Below are 23348 nucleotides of genomic sequence, written 5' to 3'. Positions count from 1 at the left end.
GCCAACATGCTCTGCTGATGGTGGACTGGAGCCCTGGCTGTGCCAGAGAGTCTGGAACATGGTTTGCTACAGGGCATTTTGAACCTTCCCCTGCCTTGTCAGCAAGCTTGCAGTGACAGCAGGGAGCTTTGTTCTTCATCCTAACCTGTTTGGTTACCATTTTGTCCTCCCTATTGTGAAAGGAGACCTAACAAGCAACAGACCGCTTCTTCAAGCAAAACTGAAGTTGCCCAAAGAGACTATATTCTGGAAGGATGAGAGAGTGCATTGCTAGTCACAAATCCAGTTAAAAAGGAGGGGGGAAAGCTTTTGTTACAAATAATTTTTTCTGCCCAGAGTGAGAAACGGTAGCTGTCTGCTCCCACTGTAGAGACAGAATACCTGGCCACACGATGGGTGAGTGAGCATTAGGAACTGAATCTGTGACCTGTGATCAGATTCAGACTGGTTCTGATCTCTCATGAGTGCATGACTGCCCGTCAATGAGGCCTGCTAGCCATACACTTACGTGAGAATATTTAATATTTGGTTTATCTTTTGACGATTTCCTTCATTATTCTGCTGGCAGTAAAATTCAAAAATAGACCAAACCATAACAAATAAATTCACACTTCTTTCAAATTACAAATAACTAAATTTATACTTGTTTCAAACCACTTTAAGCATTTCACTAAGTCAGTAACCAATAAAACTATCCTGAAGAAACATTGCTGCCAACTTTACAAGCAAGCAGTAAAAACAGCATGTTCACTGGAATTAAAACTGCATTTCTTTCTATTTAGTTATTCATTCAACTGGTGCATTAACCAAGACTCTGTACAAGAGATTAGTATTAATTTACATTAGCTGGATACAGTTCTAAAAGGCAACTTTTAGAGTTTTAAACATTCAAGTAGTGGTGATTAATTCTGTTTCTTCAGTGTCTCACGTCACTATTGAGCTCGGACAGTTATCAGCAATTTCTTTTACAATATATTTTTGACAACATATAAAGTTACAAATAAAACCAAAATCTCCACAGCAATATTATGGAATTGGCAACTAAAAACAAAGTTACAAAACAACAGATTAGCAATTTTCTATGGACCCTATGCAACCCACATTTGTCTCTGCAGCTGTTGGCCCACTGAAGTTTTGGGACCAATTCCTCTCCCATTGATATCACCCCAGGGCACATCTACACTGCATCTGGAAATGAGCCTCCCAGCCTAGGTCCACAGATTTGTGCTAGCTGGGCTCTAAAAATAGCTGTACAGAGGTTGTGGCTCGCACTCTCAAGCCTGTCCCCTGACTACAGATCCCGAGCTCCAGCCCAAACTGCAACATCTACATAGCTATTTTTCAAGTGCTAGAATGTGCCCCATTAACAAGAGTCTAAGGACCCGGGCTTGCTCCCAGATGCAGTGTATACATGCCCACTTTGACTTCAGCAGGAGCAGGGTTGGGCCTCAAAGTGATTTTTGTAAAGGTCACTAGTCACAGAGTTTGCTCAAGATTCTGAGAGGGCTTTTCTCTGTGTGGTGGCCATGTGCAACCACTCCTGGCATTACACAGCTACTCAAAGGAGACTCATTCCTAGCTGCTCAGTCACAGAATCCTCCCAAATTGATTGCCATATAGGGCAGTCTTGCACATGGGAATGACAGACATTCTAATGCAGAGGAAGGGAGCCATGCATATGTATAAAGAAATTTAAAAGAACCTGTAGCCTGAAGCAGTCAGCAGATAGAAAAGTGGGGCCATGAAGCTCAAAGTTCACCACTCTCACTCTATGAACAGCAGAATATTAATTTTGAAGGAAGGGGAAGGATTTGGAAGAGGCAGGAAAATGTTCCTCTTACCATTTAAGAATGTTTCCACTTTGAAGCTATAGACACAATTACACCATCCCTATGGAATCATGGCATAGGTGGGGGAGATGTGCTAAGTTTACACAGTGCAGAACCAACACAGTAAAAATGTAAAGGACCAGATTTCCCTTCTTTCTGAAAGCAGGTTTGCTGTAGGTGTTGGAGGGTTGCGATGTCACAACCAAATTACCTTAACTACGAACAGGTCCTCCTGCTATGGAGCCAACATTCACAGAATTCAGAGAACTGTTTACGTATGTTCTGAACACTGGACCCTAGTTTCGTCTGTGTTTTTTTGAGATGATGGAAAATATCTTTATATCTTCTTTACATCAAGTTATTGGCAAACAAGGATGTTCTCAGAAGACAGTGTTCAGATACAAGAGTAGTATCTAACTAATATAAAATGCTGAATTTCTTCTTTGACAATTGCCTTACTTAGAAGGAATAACCGGGAAGTCTGTATCTATAGATATCATCATGACTACCCTGAATAGTGTATTTAAAGTATTTCACTGCACAATTTTAATTATTAAAGCTGTTTAGCTCACTCACTTCTGTATTCTCAATTATCAGATCCCACAACTTCACTCTCTTTTGCTCATCTCTCTCAGCAAAAAGTCCATCTCACCCACCCCAACCCCTGGCTCATTGCATACAGCCATTTCCTCCTCCCATGCAACTAAATGTAAATGAGACCACTAATAAGTGATGGAAATGAGATCACTAATAAGATGGGTCAGAAGAAAAGGGGAAATGGACCTATCCGCAGGAGACTTTGAACACAGTAGTTAATGGACCATACTGTTGACTTACAGAAGATGTTTCTTAGAGAAAGTAATTACCACCCAGTCAGCACGCCAAACAATAGGTTATGATATGCTGAGTCATAAGAGTTTTGTGGTTGTACCATACTGAAATGTACTGTACCTAAATTTCTATATCCAGTTTATGCAATTCAGAATGTTGGATTTTGACATATGAAGCCCTGTAAAGCTTAGTTCCTGGGTATTTTAGATGTCAACTGGGCTGTCGGAGCCAATGACCTCTATATATGTACATCTGGAAGAAGAGCATGCTCCAGAAAATTCAATTCCCTCTTCGGGCCAAGAAAGCCAGTGTTTGATACATTTCTAGGCTATTTACTCAGAGATGGGCAGATTTTGATTATCTTTTGACATATTAGAAAATATTTCAGAGCTTCACTATCATTTTTTAAATTTGGATAATTAAATTCACACCTTTTTAAATTATGCACATGTGATACAGCATGGCCAGAAGGCAGCAGGACAGTGATATAGGAGAGATATGTAAGTCCCAGGATGAGGAGGAGGCTTATTCCCTGTAGAGGGAAGAAAGGTGCTTTTAATTAATCTATAGAAACCTGAAACCAATTAGAGCACCTGAAGCTAGTCACCTGATAAAAACCACCTGTTTCAATCAGCATGGGGAAGGAGTTGGAGCAGGAGTGCAGTTTGGAGGAGTTGGAGTAGAGGAGAGTTTGGACAAGTGCCGTGGCTGGCTAGAAGACCAAGACGCTAGGTAAAGAGACACCCGGCTTGTGCAGAGAGAGAGAGAGAGAGGGCATGAAGCCTCACAAGTTGAGGAACAGGAGAGGGAAGTAACTCAGGGGAAGGAAGCACTAGTTCAAGTGGTTTACCACTATCCCTAGGGCCTCTGGGCTGGGACCCAGAGTAGAGGGTAGGCCCGGGTCCCTCCCTCTCCACTATCCTTCTCTGGGTTACTAGTGGGACAGTAGATACCCTAGCTCAGGGGCAGGAAACTGTGCCCTGAACCCTCCCCAGAAGAGGAAGCGCGGGACCCATCATAATCGTACAAGCAATTTGCCACACACAGTACTGCTGAGGGCCTAGAGTAATATAAACAGGCACCATATCTGAGCTGGAAATATACACACACACACACACGTCATGTTGCCTATACACCACTGAGTTTGTCAGAAGGAAAAATGAAGTGGAAGGGTGTGACCTTACTTATCCGCTCAGGCTGAATTATTTATTTATTTAACACTAAAGCACTGTTAGTGCTCAGATATTATGGTGGAGGCCAAATAAGTAGACAGATTACTTAATTCAGAGAGTAAATACATACCATGTCTTAATGTTCCAGATAGGCAAGGACAAAATTTCTGAATCTAGAGTGTACTATTCCCAATGTGAAAGAAAAAGGAAGAATAGTAATGGGTGAGGTCCCAGAGAACTATACCTTTCTTTTTAAAAGGGGGAAAAAAGAGGGCTTGGGAAATTATAGTCCAGTGAGCCTAACGTCAATATCTGGAAAGATACTGGAACAAACAATTATTAAACAAAAATTATTAAACAACCAATTTGTAAGCTCCGAGAGGATGGGAGTTGAGAGTGGTAGATGAGATATATCCTGATTTTAGTAAGGCTTTTTACAGTTGCACATAGTATTTTTGTGAGCAAACCAGGGAAATGTGGTTTAGATGAAGTTACTATAAAGTCGATAAGGTAGCTGTAGAACTGGTTGAAAGACCATATTCAAACAATTATCAATAGTTCGCTGTCAAACTGAGAGGGCGTATCTAGTGGGGGCCCACAGTGGTCTGTGCTGGGTCTGATACTATTCAATATTTTCATTCATGACTTGGGTAAGGGAGTGGAGAGTATGCTTATAAAATCTGCATCCGACACTAAACTGGAAGGGGTTGCAAGGACTTTGGAGGACAGGATTAGAGTTCAAAACGACCTTGACAAATTGGAGAATTTGTCTGAAATCAAAGAGACGTAATTCAATAATGACAAGCACCAACTACTAAACTTAGGAAGAAAAAAAAGGTACAGAGACTAACTGGGCAGGCAGTAGTATTGCTGAAAAGAATCTGGGGGTTATGGTGGATCACAAACTGAGTATGAGTCAACAGTGTAATACAGCTGCAAAAAAAGGCTAATATTCTGGGGTGTAATAACAGGAGTGTCATTTGTAAGACATTGTCCCATTCTACTTTGACTGGAGGCCTCACCACTGGAGCATTCTGGCCAGTTCTGGAAGCCACACTGTAGGAAAGATGTGGGCTAATTGGAGAGAGTCCAGAGGAGGACAACAAAAATGGAAAAAAAAATTAAAAACCTGATCTCTGTGAAAGGTTAAAAATCTGGGCATGTTTAGTCTTGAGAAAAGAAGACTGAGGGGGGACTTGATATTAGTCTTCAAATATGTTAAGGGCTGTTATAAAGAGACTGGTGATCAATTGTGCTCCATGTCCACTGAAGGTAGGACAAGTAATAACGGGCTTAATCTGCACCAAAGGAGATTTACATTAGAAATTAGGAAATAACGATCCTTACAGTTAGAAAATAAGTATTGGAATAGCTTACCAAGGGAGAGTGTGGAATCTCCATCATTAGAGGTTTTTAAGAACTGGTTAGACAAATACCTGTCAGGGATGGTCTAGGTATTCTTGGTCCTGCATTAGTCCTGGGGGCTGGACTAGATGACCTCTCAAAGTCCCTTCCAGACCTATATTTCTATGAATAAATTATTCTATATTCCACACAAATGAAAAATGTGATTACTCTGGACCTGAAATATAACATTCATCTGACTTCTATGATAACACCAACCTTTATTCCTCCCACCAAATATACTGTAACAGCTGCTTTACTTTAAATTTTCAAGATCATTAAAACTGGACTCTAGATTTTATTAACTATACTAAGTTAATAGTATCAGCCCAGCCTTGTTGTTATCACATTTCTTAAGTGTATAAACTTTATTCTGAAACATATTGCTAGTCCCTAGACCCATCAAGTTCTTATATACAGATACACTTAAAGACCACCAGGAAATACTCTGTTACAGTATCCTATAGTAGCCAAGATATATTTCTAATTATGGGAATACTTTGATTATGGAAAAGAAGGGATTATGCTCAGGGAGCCTACAAGCATTTTAATACAGTTAGGCTGCTGTCACAATTTTCACACTGCCAACCAAACCAGTTTCCAACAATAAACGTTTTATACATTAGATATGTACAGCAAACAAAAGGGGGGAGTTGTTGGATGCCTTGAAGGTTACTTTTCCTTTATGATTAAATCTTTCACTCATTCAAATACTACCCTCTTTGAAGGCAATGGGAGTTTTGCCATGACTTCCTGTGAAAGTGGGATTTGGCCACAGACATACCTCAATACTGATCTCCCAGAGTAAAAAAATCTCTGGAAACTAGAGATTCTTTGGAACTTTGGAGATTGAACAATTGTAGGGAAGTAATTCTGTGCAATGAGAGATTCACACTCAGTGAAAGACCTCCCAGCTCGAAAAGGGAGAGTAGTCAATGTGTGTATTAAACATTAGTTACTGATCTCTAAATCCTAAGCAAGGTATGGGACCAGTGGGTGAAAGGAAGTAGGGAAGAAACAGTTGATTGTAGTACTTCATATGCTCTCATTGTCTACAAATCTATAGGTGTGTATGGTGTTCTTCACACAGATAGAAGTCAACATTGAAGGTAGCATATTTCCATTTAACTTAGAATATTTTTAAGAATTGATTATAACTACAAAAGTGTTTTTCTCCTGTTGATAATAGCCTCTTACAGTTTCTATGTCAACTTCCACTGTGTGTGTGTGTGATATATTTTCTTACTATATGTTCCATTCTATGCATCCAATGAAGTGGGCTGTAGTCCACAAAAGCTTATGCTCAAATAAATTGGTTAGTCTTTAAGCTGCCACAAGTACTCCTGTTCTTTTTGCAGATACAGACTAACCTGGCTGCTACTCTGAAACCTTTAAGAAAAGTGTTTGAGATGTTTTAAACATACAGATAGCAGAGTTTAAATATGCATAGCACTACATTAAAACTGTATGATGATACATAATAAAGCTTAGTATAGTCTAAACTTAGGTATGTTTTTGTATTACAGCACATACATCAGTCTAGGCTACAGATTGTTTTGATAGACTAAAGGCTGAAGTTGAGACACTCCAATAGCTTAGGTTTCAGAGTAGCAGCCATGTTAGTCTGTGTCCACAAAAAGAACAGGAGTACTTATGCTCAAATAAATTTGTTAGTCTCTAAGGTGCTACAAGTACTCCTTTTCTTTTTCCAATAGCTTAGTTCAATTTCCTTGCTTTTATGCATTTATCATTAGATTTTATTACTTATTCACTTCCTCACGTGTCTGTTTATGGCACATGTATAAACAGCTCAGGCATCATAGTCTGCTTGAGCAACAGCATAAAGTATCATCACTCCAAAGATAATACTGGGGGGGAGTGAGAGAGAGAATAACTTACTGAGCATACTGAACATTTTAAAATGAAATATTAAATCATGTGAGGAGATAGTACTCTATACACAGTACTGGTTATAAACATGCTACTGTTTCGATTCTAAGAATACAATGTAAGAATATCACCGCTAACAAATGGAGATGAATGAGCTCCTAGATTAGAATTTAAGTCTGGACCGGACTGACAGTTTTAATTACTTCTAGTTATCATTCACAGAAAAAAAATCATTGCCATCAACAAATTTTATTTTGTTGCCTGAAGAAAGGTAAAGTATGCATTTGTCATTGACAGATATAGGTAGAAACATTCCTAGTTACCATGGCTGATCACTGAACTTTTATTTGAAATCAGCATGTCCCCTGGATAAACTTTTTACATACTCCAAAGCAAATTATATAAAGAAATGACAGAGAAAAAGAGGCCTATAGGACTTGGTTATCACTGCACCAGATTGTGATACCCTTACTTATGTTGAGTAGTACCTTACACCACAAGTCGGCTCACTGAAGTCAATGAGACTACTTGGTAACACTCCTCATGCAAGTAAGTGCATCACAATCTGGGGTAATCTGGGGCCGATGTGGTCATTAAAGATCACAAGTCCCTTGTGTCTTCTGACCATGGCTAGAGGAATCTTTGCTGCTAGAGCTATTAGAAGGTATATAACAGGAGTAGATAATACATGGACCTTGGGCCAAATCTGGACCACCAGATGCCTTTGAACAGACCCCAAAATATTTTTATTTATTATCAACATTACTGTTGTTTTTTATTATTTTCTCTGGAGTCTGGACCTTGACTACACCAAGAAATTTGGCCCTTGACAAAAAATAATTGACTACCTTGGTATATATGATCATTTATGCTAATCCTAAGCAGAAAACTGGAGGAGGCAGCTTCCCATTCAGGACTGAGTCAGATACACCTAAGTAGTTCCCAACTTGAAACAAATATTTTAAATTTTTTTTTTTTAATGTTGGCAATTCCTCTTGCAACCACTTGTTGGGTGGGGTCTCTAATAGGAATTATTAAAGCTGATTTTTGTTTATGTAGGGAACTAGGAAGAGTGCTATTTTTCTTATTGCAAAATAGCAGGTATGACAGACAATGTAATTCCTTAAATAATTTTCATGATCACGATACCCAAAACATGCTAAGGTACTTGAAATATTTCAGTACATTGCTAAACAAAGAATTTGCACTTGCTTTGTAATCTGTGGAAGATTTACTTTAGAAAGTTCCAAGCATTGAGAAACTTACACAAATCTTGTTAAAAGAAAAGGAGTACTTGTGGCACCTTAGAGACTAACCAATTTATTTGAGCATGAGCTTTCGTGAGCTACAGCTCACTTCATCAGATGTTTACCGTGGAAACTGCAGCAGACTTTATATACACACAGAAATCATGAAACAATACCTCCTCCCACCCCACTGTCCTGCTGGTAATAGCTTATCTAAAGTGATCAACAGGTGGGCCATTTCCAGCACAAATCCAGGTTTTCTCACCCTCCACCCCCCCACACAAATTCACTCTCCTGCTGGTGCTAGCCCATCCAAAGTGACAACTCTTAACATAATCAAGTCGGGCTATTTCCTGCATAGATCAAGGTTTTCTCACATCCCCCCCGCCCCCATACACACACAAACTCACTCTCCTGCTGGTAATAGCTCATCTAAACTGACCATTCTCCAGGTTTAAATCCAAGTTAAACCAGAGCATCGGGGGGGGGGGGGGGGGGTAGGAAAAAACAAGAGGAAACAGGCTACCTTGCATAATGACTTAGCCACTCCCAGTCTCTATTTAAGCCTAAATTAATAGTATCCAATTTGCAAATGAATTCCAATTCAGCAGTTTCTCGCTGGAGTCTGGATTTGAAGTTTTTTTGTTTTAAGATAGCGACCTTCATGTCTGTGATTGCGTGACCAGAGAGATTGAAGTGTTCTCCGACTGGTTTATGAATGTTATAATTCTTGACATCTGATTTGTGTCCATTTATTCTTTTACGTAGAGACTGTCCAGTTTGACCAATGTACATGGCAGAGGGGCATTGCTGGCACATGATGGCATAGATCACATTGGTGGATGTGCAGGTGAACGAGCCTCTGATAGTGTGGCTGATGTTATTAGGCCCTGTGATGGTGTCCCCTGAATAGATATGTGGGCACAATTGGCAACGGGCTTTGTTGCAAGGATAAGTTCCTGGGTTAGTGGTTCTGTTGTGTATGTGGTTGTTGGTGAGTATTTGCTTCAGGTTGCGGGGCTGTCTGTAGGCAAGGACTGGCCTGTCTCCCAAGACTTGTGAGAGTGTTGGGTCATCCTTTAGGATAGGTTGTAGATCCTTAATAATGCGTTGGAGGGGTTTTAGTTGTGGGCTGAAGGTGACGGCTAGTGGCGTTCTGTTATTTTCTTTGTTAGGCCTGTCCTGTAGTAGGTAACTTCTGGGAACTCTTCTGGCTCTATCAATCTGTTTCTTTACTTCTGCAGGTGGGTATTGTAGTTGTAAGAAAGCTTGACAGAGATCTTGTAGGTGTTTGTCTCTGTCTGAGGGGTTGGAGCAAATGCGGTTGTATCGCAGAGCTTGGCTGTAGACGATGGATCGTGTGGTGTGGTCAGGGTGAAAGCTGGAGGCATGCAGGTAGGAATAGCGGTCAGTAGGTTTACGGTATAGGGTGGTGTTTATGTGGCCATTGTTTATTAGCACTGTAGTGTCCAGGAAGTGGATCTCTTGTGTGGACTGGACCAGGCTGAGGTTGGTGGTGGGATGGAAATTGTTGAAATCATGGTGGAATTCCTCAAGGGCTTCTTTTCCATGGGTCCCGCTTCCTCAGCTCTCGTCCCCTAAAGCCCCTACTCTACTTGCGCTATATTGATGACATCTTCATCATCTGGACCCATGGAAAAGAAGCCCTTGAGGAATTCCACCATGATTTCAACAATTTCCATCCCACCACCAACCTCAGCCTGGTCCAGTCCACACAAGAGATCCACTTCCTGGACACTACAGTGCTAATAAACAATGGCCACATAAACACCACCCTATACCGTAAACCTACTGACCGCTATTCCTACCTGCATGCCTCCAGCTTTCACCCTGACCACACCACACGATCCATCGTCTACAGCCAAGCTCTGCGATACAACCGCATTTGCTCCAACCCCTCAGACAGAGACAAACACCTACAAGATCTCTGTCAAGCTTTCTTACAACTACAATACCCACCTGCAGAAGTAAAGAAACAGATTGATAGAGCCAGAAGAGTTCCCAGAAGTTACCTACTACAGGACAGGCCTAACAAAGAAAATAACAGAACGCCACTAGCCGTCACCTTCAGCCCCCAACTAAAACCCCTCCAACGCATTATTAAGGATCTACAACCTATCCTAAAGGATGACCCAACACTCTCACAAGTCTTGGGAGACAGGCCAGTCCTTGCCTACAGACAGCCCCGCAACCTGAAGCAAATACTCACCAACAACCACATACACAACAGAACCACTAACCCAGGAACTTATCCTTGCAACAAAGCCCGTTGCCAATTGTGCCCACATATCTATTCAGGGGACACCATCACAGGGCCTAATAACATCAGCCACACTATCAGAGGCTCGTTCACCTGCACATCCACCAATGTGATCTATGCCATCATGTGCCAGCAATGCCCCTCTGCCATGTACATTGGTCAAACTGGACAGTCTCTACGTAAAAGAATAAATGGACACAAATCAGATGTCAAGAATTATAACATTCATAAACCAGTCGGAGAACACTTCAATCTCTCTGGTCACGCAATCACAGACATGAAGGTCGCTATCTTAAAACAAAAAAACTTCAAATCCAGACTCCAGCGAGAAACTGCTGAATTGGAATTCATTTGCAAATTGGATACTATTAATTTAGGCTTAAATAGAGACTGGGAGTGGCTAAGTCATTATGCAAGGTAGCCTGTTTCCTCTTGTTTTTTCCTACCCCCCCCCCCCCGATGCTCTGGTTTAACTTGGATTTAAACCTGGAGAATGGTCAGTTTAGATGAGCTATTACCAGCAGGAGAGTGAGTTTGTGTGTGTATGGGGGCGGGGGGGATGTGAGAAAACCTTGATCTATGCAGGAAATAGCCCGACTTGATTATGTTAAGAGTTGTCACTTTGGATGGGCTAGCACCAGCAGGAGAGTGAATTTGTGTGGGGGGGGTGGAGGGTGAGAAAACCTGGATTTGTGCTGGAAATGGCCCACCTGTTGATCACTTTAGATAAGCTATTACCAGCAGGACAGTGGGGTGGGAGGAGGTATTGTTTCATGATTTCTGTGTGTATATAAAGTCTGCTGCAGTTTCCACGGTAAACATCTGATGAAGTGAGCTGTAGCTCACGAAAGCTCATGCTCAAATAAATTGGTTAGTCTCTAAGGTGCCACAAGTACTCCTTTTCTTTTTGCGAATACAGACTAACACGGCTGTTCCTCTGAAACAAATCTTGTTCAAACACATACCATGCTTAAATGAAATCAGTGTAAAACGAACATCCTAGACTTTCAAATGTCGGGAAGTTTTTGCTCAGTTGAGCTCATTCTACAGCCAACACACATGCAAATGCTCTGCTTTATAAGCCTCTATCATTCAGCAAAAACGAGGAGGAGTCCTTGTGGCACCTTAGAGACTAACAAACTAACTATTTGTTAGTCTCTAAGGTGCCACAAGGACTCCTCCTTGTTTTTGCTGATACGGACTAACATAGCTACCACTCTGAAACCAATCATTCAGCAGTACAACTAAACATGAAAGGTTACAGAATACTGTCTTCCCCATACAGTATTAGGAGGGAGCAATTCACACACACACGCCCCCCAGGATGCTGAGGTTGAGCAACAGCAGCTGTATTTTTATCTAGATTTATAACAGTTATATATATGCAACCATCCAGAGCTCCAAGCGCTTTCACAATAATTAGAATTCACAATAATTAAAGTAGAGTTGTCAAGTCAGTACTGTAGAGTCCTTGACGAGAGAATGGAAAGCTCTCAATACCAGCCAAAATGCTCAGAGTTAAAAAAATAACAATGGAAAAAAATAAAATCTCACATTTCATGGTCATTTTATGTTTTTTAAAAGAAACACTTTGTGAGCACACATGCCCCACATGTTGCAGCACCTGCCACTAGTCTCAGGCATTTCTGTAGCTCCTGCCCCAGTTTCCCATCCCCCTCCGAGCTCCTCAATACACAACGAAGGCCTGACTCATACAATAGCACCCCTTCTTGGGGACTCGCTTATTAACATACAATAACGTAAAGACAATCTTTCTCTATCCTGCCTCTTGCTGGGTGCACATATCCTGGGTCTGGCTGCTTTCCAGTTTTTAAACACAGTATCTCTTTCCAGTCTCCCACCAGACACAGCTTCTCCCTTCTGAGGCCCGTCTTCAATTGTCTGCAGTTAAACACCAAATCTCACACTCTCCGGCTGCTTCACCCATCCCCCTTTAGAGTCACAGGGTTACCCTGGCTCCCGATCCTTGGTCTGTAATCTCTAAACTTTCAAACTGCTCCTTTCTGAAGGCATACTAGACTTCACCTCTCATAAGCTCAGCCCCAGCTCCGCCAGCTGGTCATCGGCTGGCTCCAGCAGCACTCCCGCACTGCTCCTGACCCTGGCCATTTTTCCTCTCCTAGGAGGCTCTTAAGACCCTTCGGAAGCCCAGGTGCCTTTCTTTTAATCACTCAGGTGATCAGTCCAGGAGTACTGGCCCCAGCTCCCTCTTAAAGGGCCAGACACCCTGTGACAGTCAATTTAACATTTTCCATTAAATCTATAAAGATCATAAAAATACATCCCAATAATCACTTGCATTTATATAGCAAAAACCATCATTAATGTTTATAGGGATTTACCCATCTCTGAAAGGTAGTCTCTTCCAGGGTGGAATATGGAAGTCCTGCTATTCTAACAACCTTCAAAACAGTTTTAAAGATGTATACTTTCTCCAACTACAAGGGATAAGGGCAGGGATGGCAAGTTTAAAGAAAAGTAATAAATATTCAAGCTAAAGTTTATTTATATTACGATCTAGCTAACTAGTTAGACCACACTTTTTGCCAAGTATCAAAAAGGAGCTTTTAATGTTTAAGTAGTAAAAAAACCCCTCCGTTTTGCACAATGGAAGTGATTAGAGGCATGTAAGTACTTCCATAAAATGGAGACATTTAAGAAGCTGTCTATTTGACAGACAAGGGTCAGTACAAAAATAATTGGCTAATTCAGAGGTGATGGAAACTCACTCTGAATGGGGGGCAGGGGCTACTATTTGGGGCTGGAGGTATGCAGCAAGGAGCCCAGGATGCAGAGGAAGCTAAGGCAGTGCCCCGGGCTCTGGGTAGGGTCTTCCCTTGACCTTGGAGACATACAGTAGGCTGAGAAAGTGGAATGGCCAGGACAATTATAGCAGCAAAGCATCGCAACGCTGGGCACCCAGAACAACCATGCATCCAGCTCCCTGCCCCAGTTGCTGCTTTTACACAATTAGCAGCAGCTCCTGCCCTGAGGGGAAACAACCTCCTTCTGCCCCCAGTGCCCAAAATGACATGGCTCTGTTCAGCCACTGCCTCCCCAACTCTGAGGGGGCATGGCTAGAGAGGGAAGACTGTCTTGTCTCACACCCTCCCCAGGTAGAGAGGATATACTGTTGGGGTAAAAATAGATCATCCCCCATAATATATACATTGTGGTTGCACTAGCCCCACCCCTCCCTGGTTCCACTACCCCAGATCAACTGGCCAGTCAAATACTGTCAAAATCAACATAAAAATGGTCAAATACTTGAAAGCACTAATTTATCAGAAAAGTAACAGTAACAAAAAAGATTAAGACTTTATGGTTTCCAACAGGCTTAGCCTAAGACAGACATTTATGCTTAATTACAAAAGCCAAGTTACTTGTGTTATTTTAACTTAGAAAAATGTTAAATGATGTTCTAAAATAATGGAAATAATGGCACCATGATCCAATCAAAGAGCTGGGCTGCCACCTACATCAGGGCATTCTTCTTGCACTACCTGACAATATTTTCCCATGGTCAAAGAGGCAGACAGTTGACAAGCTTGTCAAGCCTAGGATTATGAATGCTTGACTTTACAACACTAATGCTCTTTGAATGTATTTTTTTATGTAATTTTCTAATTTTTTTTTAAAAAGAAACCCAGACCCAGAAATTCTCTCTTGTGGAACCAACTTGGGTCATCAGCAGAGTTTGGACTGCTAGATCCACAGCACAGACACACTACCACTTGAGATAATGGTGTAATTGGTAGGAGCAGTAGACTGTCATCCTCTCTATGCACCAACAACTAAGAGGGAAGGAGGCATACATTTTGCTGCTGGTTTTTACAGCTATTTATTTACAGCAGAGGAATGTTGAGACTCAAGACTCTTGGGTTCAATTCCAGGTATTGGAAAGGAGTGTGCTATAGCAATTACAGACCCTGATGCTCCTTTGCCCCCTGTATCTCTCTCCTCATACCTCTAATTCCTCTCCACCCCATCCTAGCTCCTGTTCCTGACCTCCCTTCTCCTCTGCACATTGCACCCCCCCATACCTGACTACTGCCCCTTCTCCTATATACCATCCAACCCCTTCCCTCCCGCTGGCTTCTGTCCCACTCTCGCCCCCACATCCTCACCCCTTCACTCCTCCCCAGCCTCTGGCATCTGCAATACAACCCTCCTTCTCACTTCTCCCTCCCTTCATATACAAGTCAGGTTATCTCCACTTCTCCCTCCCTCTTGTCCCTGGAGCCCAGGTAGTATGGAGGAGGGATTGTAACAGAGCACAGGAAAACCAGTCTCTGTGTTCTCAATTCTAGTGTCAGCATCACAGCAGTCTCCGGCAGCCAGGAGGAACAACTGTAGGAAAAAAGTCTCTGCACCCCAGGATGGAGCATGATCAGTGCAAATGGCATCTTCAGAGAATTTAGCTATCAACATTGACAATCATTTACTGACCACATGTAACACTTTTTGTTCCTCATAGGTTTGCCCAATTTAGATTAATTTTCATGCAAAGAACAAAAATAGCACCCCTGACACCAGCACAGCCACTCTCTCCTCCCCACACAGTGCCAAATGTCAAGCCCTTTTTCCCCAGCAGGGAGGTATGAGAACTTCGCGAAACAGTTTAAAGGTTTTTTTTTAACAAGACAAATCAATTTATTTTTCTCTAATCTCATTCTTACAAATGGCTGAGCCATTTTAGCTGAAAAAATTTCCAAAAAAACTATGCCTAAGGTAGACATCCAGCATAGGAAATTTTGCCCCAAAAACCTATCCTTTGGCAAAGCTATCAGCAACTGAAAACAGGTTCTTATAATGGAAAACATTAGGCAACCTTATCTATATCCAGCTCTGCCAACTCCATCTATAACAATGACTAGCAGAGAAAGTAAAGGTGCTTTTTTTTTGCACCCTCCTTTTTCTGCTCTACACTTTTCAGGGGTGGTGTCATTCACTCACACAATTTCAGCTACCATTTCTAAATTAATAGCTTGTAAATCTCTCCATCCACACATGCCCGCCTGACTTCTCTTCATACAATACCACTTCTCCTCCCAGATCTCTCTACAGAAAATTTTAATTAGGGTTGTCAAGCGATTAAAAAATGAATCGCAATTAATCGCACTGTTAAACATTTTTTGATGTTTTCTAAATTTTAAAATATATTGATTTTAATTACAACACAGAATACCAAGTGTACAGTTCTCACTTTATATTTATTTCTGATTAAAAATAGTTGCACTATAAAAAACAAAAGAAACAGTATTTTTCAAGTACTGTAGTGCAATCTCTATCATGAAAGTTGAACTTACAAATGTAGAATTATGTACAAAAAATAACTGCATTCAAAAATAAAACAATGTAAAACTTTAGAGCCTACAAGTCCACTCAGTCCTATTTCTTGTTCAGCCAACCACGCAGACAAACAAGTTTGTTTACATTTGCACGAGATAATGCTGCCTGCGTCTTGTTCAAAATGTCACCTGAGAGTGAGAACAGATGTTTTCATGGCATGGCTGTAGCCCACGTCACAAGATATTTACATGCCAGATGCGCTAAAGATTCATATGTCCCTTCATGCTTCAACCACCATTCCAGAAGACATGTATCCATGCTGATAACAGGTTCTGCTTGATAACAATCCAAAGCACTGTGAACCGATGCATGTTCATTTTCATCCTCTGAGTCAGGTGCCACCAGCAGAAGGTTGATTTTCTTTTTTGGTGGTTTGGGTACGGTAGTTTCCGCATCGGAATGTTACTCTTTTAAGGCTTCTGAAAGCATGCTCAACACCTCGTCCCTCTCAAATTTTGGAACTCTTCAGATTCTTAAACCTTGAGTCTAGTATTGTAGCTATTTTTAGAAATCTAGTATTGGTACCTTCGTTGCATTTTGTCAAATCTGCAGTGAAAGTGTTCTTGAAATGAACATGTGATGAGTCATCACTAGAGAATACTATAACACGAATATATGGCAGAATGCAGGTAAAACAGAGCCAGAGACATACAATTCTCCCCCAAGGAGTTCAGTCACAAATATAATTAATGCATTATTTTTTTAACGAGCGTCATCAGCATGGAAGCATGTCCTCCGGAATGATGAAGCACGAAAGGGCTTCTGAATGTTTACCATATCTGGCATGTAAATACCTTGGAATGCCTGCTACAAAAGCCCCTTGTTAACGCCTGTTCTCACTTTCAGGCAACACTGTAAATAAGAATTAGGCAGCATTATCTCCCATAAATGTAAACAAACTTGTCTGTCCTAGAGACTGGCTAAACAAGAAGTAGGACTGAGTGGACTTGTAGATTCTAAAGTTTTGCATTGTTTTGTTTTTGAGTGCAGTTATGTAACAAAAGATAGACATTTGTAAGTTGCACTTTCACGATAAAGAGACTGCACTACAGTACCAGTATGAGGTGAACTGAAAAATACTATTTATTTTGTTTATCATTTTTACAGTGCAAATATTTGTAATAAAAATAATCTAAAGTGAGTAGTGTACACTTTGTACTGTGTGTTGTATTTGAAATCAATATAACTGAAAATGTAGAAAAACATCCAAAAATACTTAATAAATTTCAATTGGTATTTAGTGTTCAACAGTGAAGTGGGCTGTAGCCCACGAAAGCTTATGCTCTAATAAATTTGTTAGTCTAAGGTGCCACAAGTACTCCTGTTCTTCTTACTCTGATTAATTTTTTAAATCATGAATAATTTGAGTTAATTGTGTGAGTTAACTGCGATTAATCGACAGCCCTAATTTAAGCTTAATGTGATCAAAGCTGAACTCCTTATCTTCCCTCCCAACCTCTCTCTACTACTCCAAAGCTTTGTCACCACCACCACCATCCTCCATCACTCAGGCCGTAACCTGGAGGTCATGTTGGACTCCTCCTCCTCCTCCCTTGCCTCACACATCCAGGCTACATCAAAATCCTGATGTTTCTGTCTCCATAACATCTAAAATCCATCTCTCCCCCCCCCCCCCATTCCTATAGCTAAAACTCCTCCATCCCCTCAACATCTTACATCTTTATCCAGCCTCTCCTGGAAGAGAGCTGAAATTGGAGTATTTACGGGAATTCATCTATTCAACTGAACAACAGGTCCCCAACACACCCTGAACTCTACTGTAAGTGGAGCAAGTACATCTCTTGCACATATTTTGTATATAATTCACCTGCTCCAAGAATCTGTTCTGTCATATGCAACTGTTCAAGAACAATGCTGCCGGAACTTGTGATCAGACTCTCATGGTCAACAAGGCCCAGAGAAGTCAGAAGGAGCTGGGGCAAAGTCACAGAAGATGCCGTGCAGAATCTCTGGCTCCCACTGTGATCTTTGTCCACCTCAGTATTTTCTGAATGATCTTGCCCAGAGGAAAAGGTGGAAAAGTTCAAGTTACCTAAAGTGCCATAGATGTGACCACTTGAAAATTAGAAAATTGCATCAGCCTACAATGTATCAAAATAAATCAATACCACTGATGCTAATCTGAAACAAAATTAAATGCAAACATCTGAATTACACAAATGTATTTTTATATATGTACACAACAATGGTACGGTAATTTTACAAAAATAAATACAATTAAAATTGCTAAACGGCTAAATCTGATACGCAATAGCTATATTTTAACATTTGATAATTTTTCAACTTTTTCAAGAATTACATCTATAGACATTCAGAATCATTCAAAAACATTTTGATGTGGAACATTAATAGCAATACATCATTTTAGAGTAAAAAATTCCTAAATTATCTCTTTTATCACAAGACAATATCCACTGAATATTATTTTGGGCTGCATATATTTAATTCACATCCTAAATTAATTTTAGCATTAGTCCTAATTTATGAAGACAAGGAACGAGGTTATTCTCCTCATTGTATGGATGTTAGCAACACTGTCTATACTAACAGAATAGAACAGAAAAATAAATTATAAATCTAAATATTTAAAAAGTGAAGACTACATAAAACAAAATCCCAGAAGGTCAAGGGCTCAGGAACAGAGGTAGAAAGAGTATGGAATGCAAGAAACAAAATATACACTGACAAAACATATGGTGCATTTAGAAAAAATTAGTCAAACATTTTGAAACAGGTTAGTACTTCCCTAAATTTAATTTATGTTGTCAAACTGCATAACTGTGCATGCACTGAGCATGGTAATGGAATCTGGAAAAATCACTCTTTAGATTATGAACTAAATTGGATTTTTACCCCCTCTTAATAAACAATATGAATATTCTATGAGCATTCTAATTCAGATAATCATGATATGTATGTGGTGTCTACTTATCCTGAATATAATTTAATCAGATATAAAGACCTAAATGCTGACCTGCATATAAACATACTGGTTGAGTATGGTTCACAGAAAAGATGCAGCCGTTTTGTATCAGAGGTACTCTCAGAACAAAGAACCTCAGAGACAGGATATATAACAAGACATATTCAAACATAAATTGCTAGAGGCTTTTAAAGTAGTATACATTTCATCTAATTTTCCACCAGTGTTTTGTCATGTGGTATGCATCGTACAATCAACAAAAGTAAAGAGAAATGGTAAAAATAAAACATATATGCCTAATATATTCCAAAATTATGCACAATTCATTTATAAATTTAGCCTTTTTACAAAAGAATCCTTATATAAAACAGAAAAAAAAAATCACTCCCATATATATGAAGCACAGTTTAAGCCAAACATCACTGACCAATCAAAATTAGTGAATGCACTGCATCTCTCTGCAGTGAAGAGAAGCGACAAGGTAGGCTGTCATTCTGCAAAAGCTGTCCATAGTAAGCTTTCCTCTCTAAGAAGTATTGCTGTTCCTTTTTAGAAAGGCTGAATCTAAATGCTGTCTCTGGAGACCAGAAGCCTTCAGTATGTTAAATTACTTTCATTATGTATGTTCAGATGCTTATTGATTCTACAATAGGATGAGTGGGAGACTGCAGCAGCCTCTAAAGCAGCACTACATGTATACATTAGCAGTATGCTGAAACAATGGCACAGCACAGGCACAAATTTTCATTGAGGTCATTTTTTGAAGAAATGCTTATGACCCTCTTTCCCCTGTACTCTGCTAACAAGTGAACAACATGAATCCCTCAAAACTGGAACTGCTTCATCTGCATCGAGAACTGATCAAATCCTTAGTAGAGGTAAGATATGTTCCTTATTATGATATTCAGCAAAAGCAGTGTTTAACAAACATATTTGAAGGGGAAAAGATGCCAGGTTCAACTTAAATTGAGAGCTTTTATCTTGTATTTCTTGCTTGACAATACTAATTTTTTTCATTAAAGTACAATTGTTGAAAAATGTTATTTTCTAAAGATACACTGTGGAATATTAAGAACTGTTTTGTTCATACAACGTAAAAACAGTGCAGCTTAAGCTATAACAGTACTGCTAAAAATCCTTAATGCAGTCAGAAGATTTTTCTCAACAGCATTTCCAAATATTGAGTCACATATGTTATGAATGTACTCAAGTACTCCTTGAAGGATCATAGATACTCTGCATTTTCTGGTATACTTATTGCTTTTTGAAGGTTGATTTACATGACTAATCTCTGACTTATTCATGGGGAAAAAAATGTTAGTTTTTGTAACTACCTTTTGTGTGACCCTAAAAACATTTAAATAATCTACATACTTCACCCAATGGAAATATACTTGTAAAAATTTGCATAATATTTTATATTCAAAGCAATAAATTCAAGGACATGTGCAAATTAAACAAATGTATTCCCCATGAAGCAACTGAGGCTCAGTTAAATTAGTCATATGAACAGAAGAGGACACATAGTATGTGTAAGCTAGTTGCTCACAAGACCTGTAAAAATCATATTTTCTAGCTACATTTGTAGATACTATCTTTTTGCCCAGTAATTTTTATTTCAATTCTTGGCTTTTAACTCCACATTTAATATTTGCAAAATATGTAACCCGTCCAATATATTTAATTTTAATAAGATGAAAGAGAGGGAAAGATTTTATTAGGAAATAGTGAAAATATTCTCACTGATTTTATATATCTTCTATAGGAGTCAACTTTAGAGATCCATTTTGATTTACACATACTGCATAATTTTAATCAAATGATACCATATAAATATATTCCTGAATAACTTAACTGAAAAATTATTATTAGAAGCCCTATTTTTAACCTTTTTTTCTTCTTTTTCTCACAAGGGCATGCAGCATCTAATTCAGTTTTACTACTGACAATATGAAGAATGCAATTGACTGGACATCTTTCTAGCTGTCTGATCTACGAGCCGCAGGATGTACTTATAATATATAGTCTTAAGAAATGAAGGAATTAGAATAAAAACATGGAACAGGTTCTATTTCTATGTAAGTGTTTAACACTTCAACAATATACATAGAAGATTAGCACATCTGCTCATATTTTCATGAAAAGAAGATTAATATAATGGTTTATTCCTAAAACAAAACGGTGAGCCTATCTTAAGAAGGGATTTATAATTTAAAACCAGATTTATGGAAACTACTGATTCACGAAGAAACAATGAAACATGAATTCCCAAAAGGAGACTGTGCATACTTCATCAGCAAGCTAAACAAGGCTTTAATCAAGCTTTTTCTACACTACATATTAAGTCACTTATTTGTCATAATGACGAATGGATATTTTTTCTCTGAATTTTATGACCTGTTATGTATTCTCCTTTAATGAAAATAAACCAGATTAAGCAGTCCATGGTTTTCATCAGAGCACATGAACTGGATTTTACAATGTAAAACAACTTATGTGACAAAGCCATCACTCTAAAGTAATGAGAAATATTATAAAACCAAACGTGCAATTGTAACTAAAGGATGCCTAAATATATTTTTGAAGCCAGAAATTGGATGTGTCTGTTTTTATTTTCATTTATCCTAGAAAATAAAAATATACTGCCATGAGATACAAAGGGGGAAATAATTTAATGTCACTTAAAAGAAGTTTTGTTTTTACTGGTGGCTTTAAAAAGCAGACCAACCAACCAATAATGCACTGGTCTGTAGAAATATTTCAGGAAATTAAGTCCTTTTGTTCAATCACAAAATCTTGCTGCTGAAGTGTTGGAACCAAAAAAAAAAAAAAGAAAAAGAAAAAGAAAGGAAACATTCTGCAAGGGATGAAATAGAGCACAGCTACAACTCAGCTGCCAGGTGAAATGCATGTCAAAATTCTGTCAGTGACACCATGTATCAATTTATGACAAGCTGCTACAGTGAGCTGAAAGGCCCTTGAGGCAACAGAAAACAGGTAGGTCAGAAGCTGCATGCACCCAAGCTCTGTTTGACCTTTTCCGGTGGAACAGAGCACTGTTCTTGAGATGTATTTTGTTAATTATCTTCCTATCTCGACATTTCTGCTTTTATTTAACTGCAAATGTATCTGATGTGACAAAGACCTGATGCTTAATCTGTTTGTTAGTAAAATCTGGCACACTTAAAATTTTCCATTTTCACAAGATTTCAGATAGCTTATTCTTACAGTTAAGACCATCGCTTGTTTTAGTAAAAATGACTCTAATCTTCTGGCTTTTACCAGTTCAAGCGGATTCAATTTATCAAGTAACACATTTGGAATTGTTTCCATAATATGTCCATAGCTAAATAAGACCACATACACAGAGGAAATAATACTGTCTTGAAGCTATATATAAACTGTCTTCAGGTTGCATAAAGTGAAAGTTGAACAAAGCTTTTGGAATATTTCTTGTTTCATTGCACACCTGAGGCTCATTCAAATTTTTTGTTTTTAGAAAGGCATGTAAAGTAACTCTTGACGCATACAAAGAACCTTCATTATAAAAAGTTTGCAATTAACAGTACTGAACTATTGTGGCTTCTCAGAATTGTAGATAAATGTATTTGCATATTACATCTAGAGTGTACATAATTCATACTTGCATTAAAAAAGCCACTCATTTTTATTCTCTTTAGTGCCTTCCACTTACTGTAGTTAGAGAAGAACAATGCTCTCCATTTAAATTAATCCTTATACCAAATATATTTTCATTTTAAAAGTGCTCAAAATTTCAAGTACCACCACACCAAGAGAAAAAAAATCTTTCCTTCCTTAGTTTATTTTATTTATTAATTTTATATGCTGGTTAAGAAAAAATGGTACAGTGGCAAGCCTCTTAAGCAGACACTAAATTTCAATTTATTAGCATTTGCAAGCAACAGAAGGTGTGGCCATAAGATAAAAAAATCACACAGCAGTGATTAATGCTACATCACTGAGCCTTCTTGCCTCAAAGCAGAGATACACTTTCATTTCATGATGTAAAAAACAAACATAATACAAACAATCCTGTTGTCTCCGTCGCCTTAATTCCATCATCTAATTAGATTACAAATATAAATATGCTACTAAATATTCCTGATACACACAAGTCCATAAATCAAAGGGAGAGTATTTCACCAGTGTGGCTAATAGTTAAAGTTTAAATATTTACTTCAGGAAATATAAATATCAGCATATGGAAATGCAATGCTTTGAAAATCTACTTCATTACACTTAAACATTCATCTATAATTTTACAGTTGACTTATAATGAAAATATACATGCACATATAAATATACATATGCACGCGCGCGCACACACACAGAGATAATATATGTACAAACAAAATT

General features: G+C 39.1%; 2 protein-coding genes across 4 annotated transcripts in view; one reads left to right on the top strand and one right to left on the bottom strand.

Moving 5' to 3' along the window:
• The window catches only part of COG5 (component of oligomeric golgi complex 5), a 307456-nt gene that overhangs the window by 225739 nt on the left and 58369 nt on the right, over positions 1–23348 (bottom strand). The window lies entirely within an intron of this gene.
• GPR22 (G protein-coupled receptor 22) overlaps positions 19441–23348 on the top strand; it is a 6109-nt gene continuing 2201 nt past the window's right edge. The window contains exons 1-2 of the mRNA XM_073328469.1: positions 19441–19849; positions 20885–21968. The gene's annotated coding sequence lies outside the window, so the exon portion shown is untranslated. The remainder of the gene's footprint in view (positions 19850–20884; positions 21969–23348) is intronic.

Source organism: Lepidochelys kempii, chromosome 1, assembly GCF_965140265.1.
Source record: "Lepidochelys kempii isolate rLepKem1 chromosome 1, rLepKem1.hap2, whole genome shotgun sequence".
NCBI classification, from domain to species: domain Eukaryota; kingdom Metazoa; phylum Chordata; order Testudines; family Cheloniidae; genus Lepidochelys; species Lepidochelys kempii.
The sequence above is the reverse complement of the archived record's forward strand: the minus strand, read 5'-3'. Positions and strand labels throughout refer to the sequence as shown.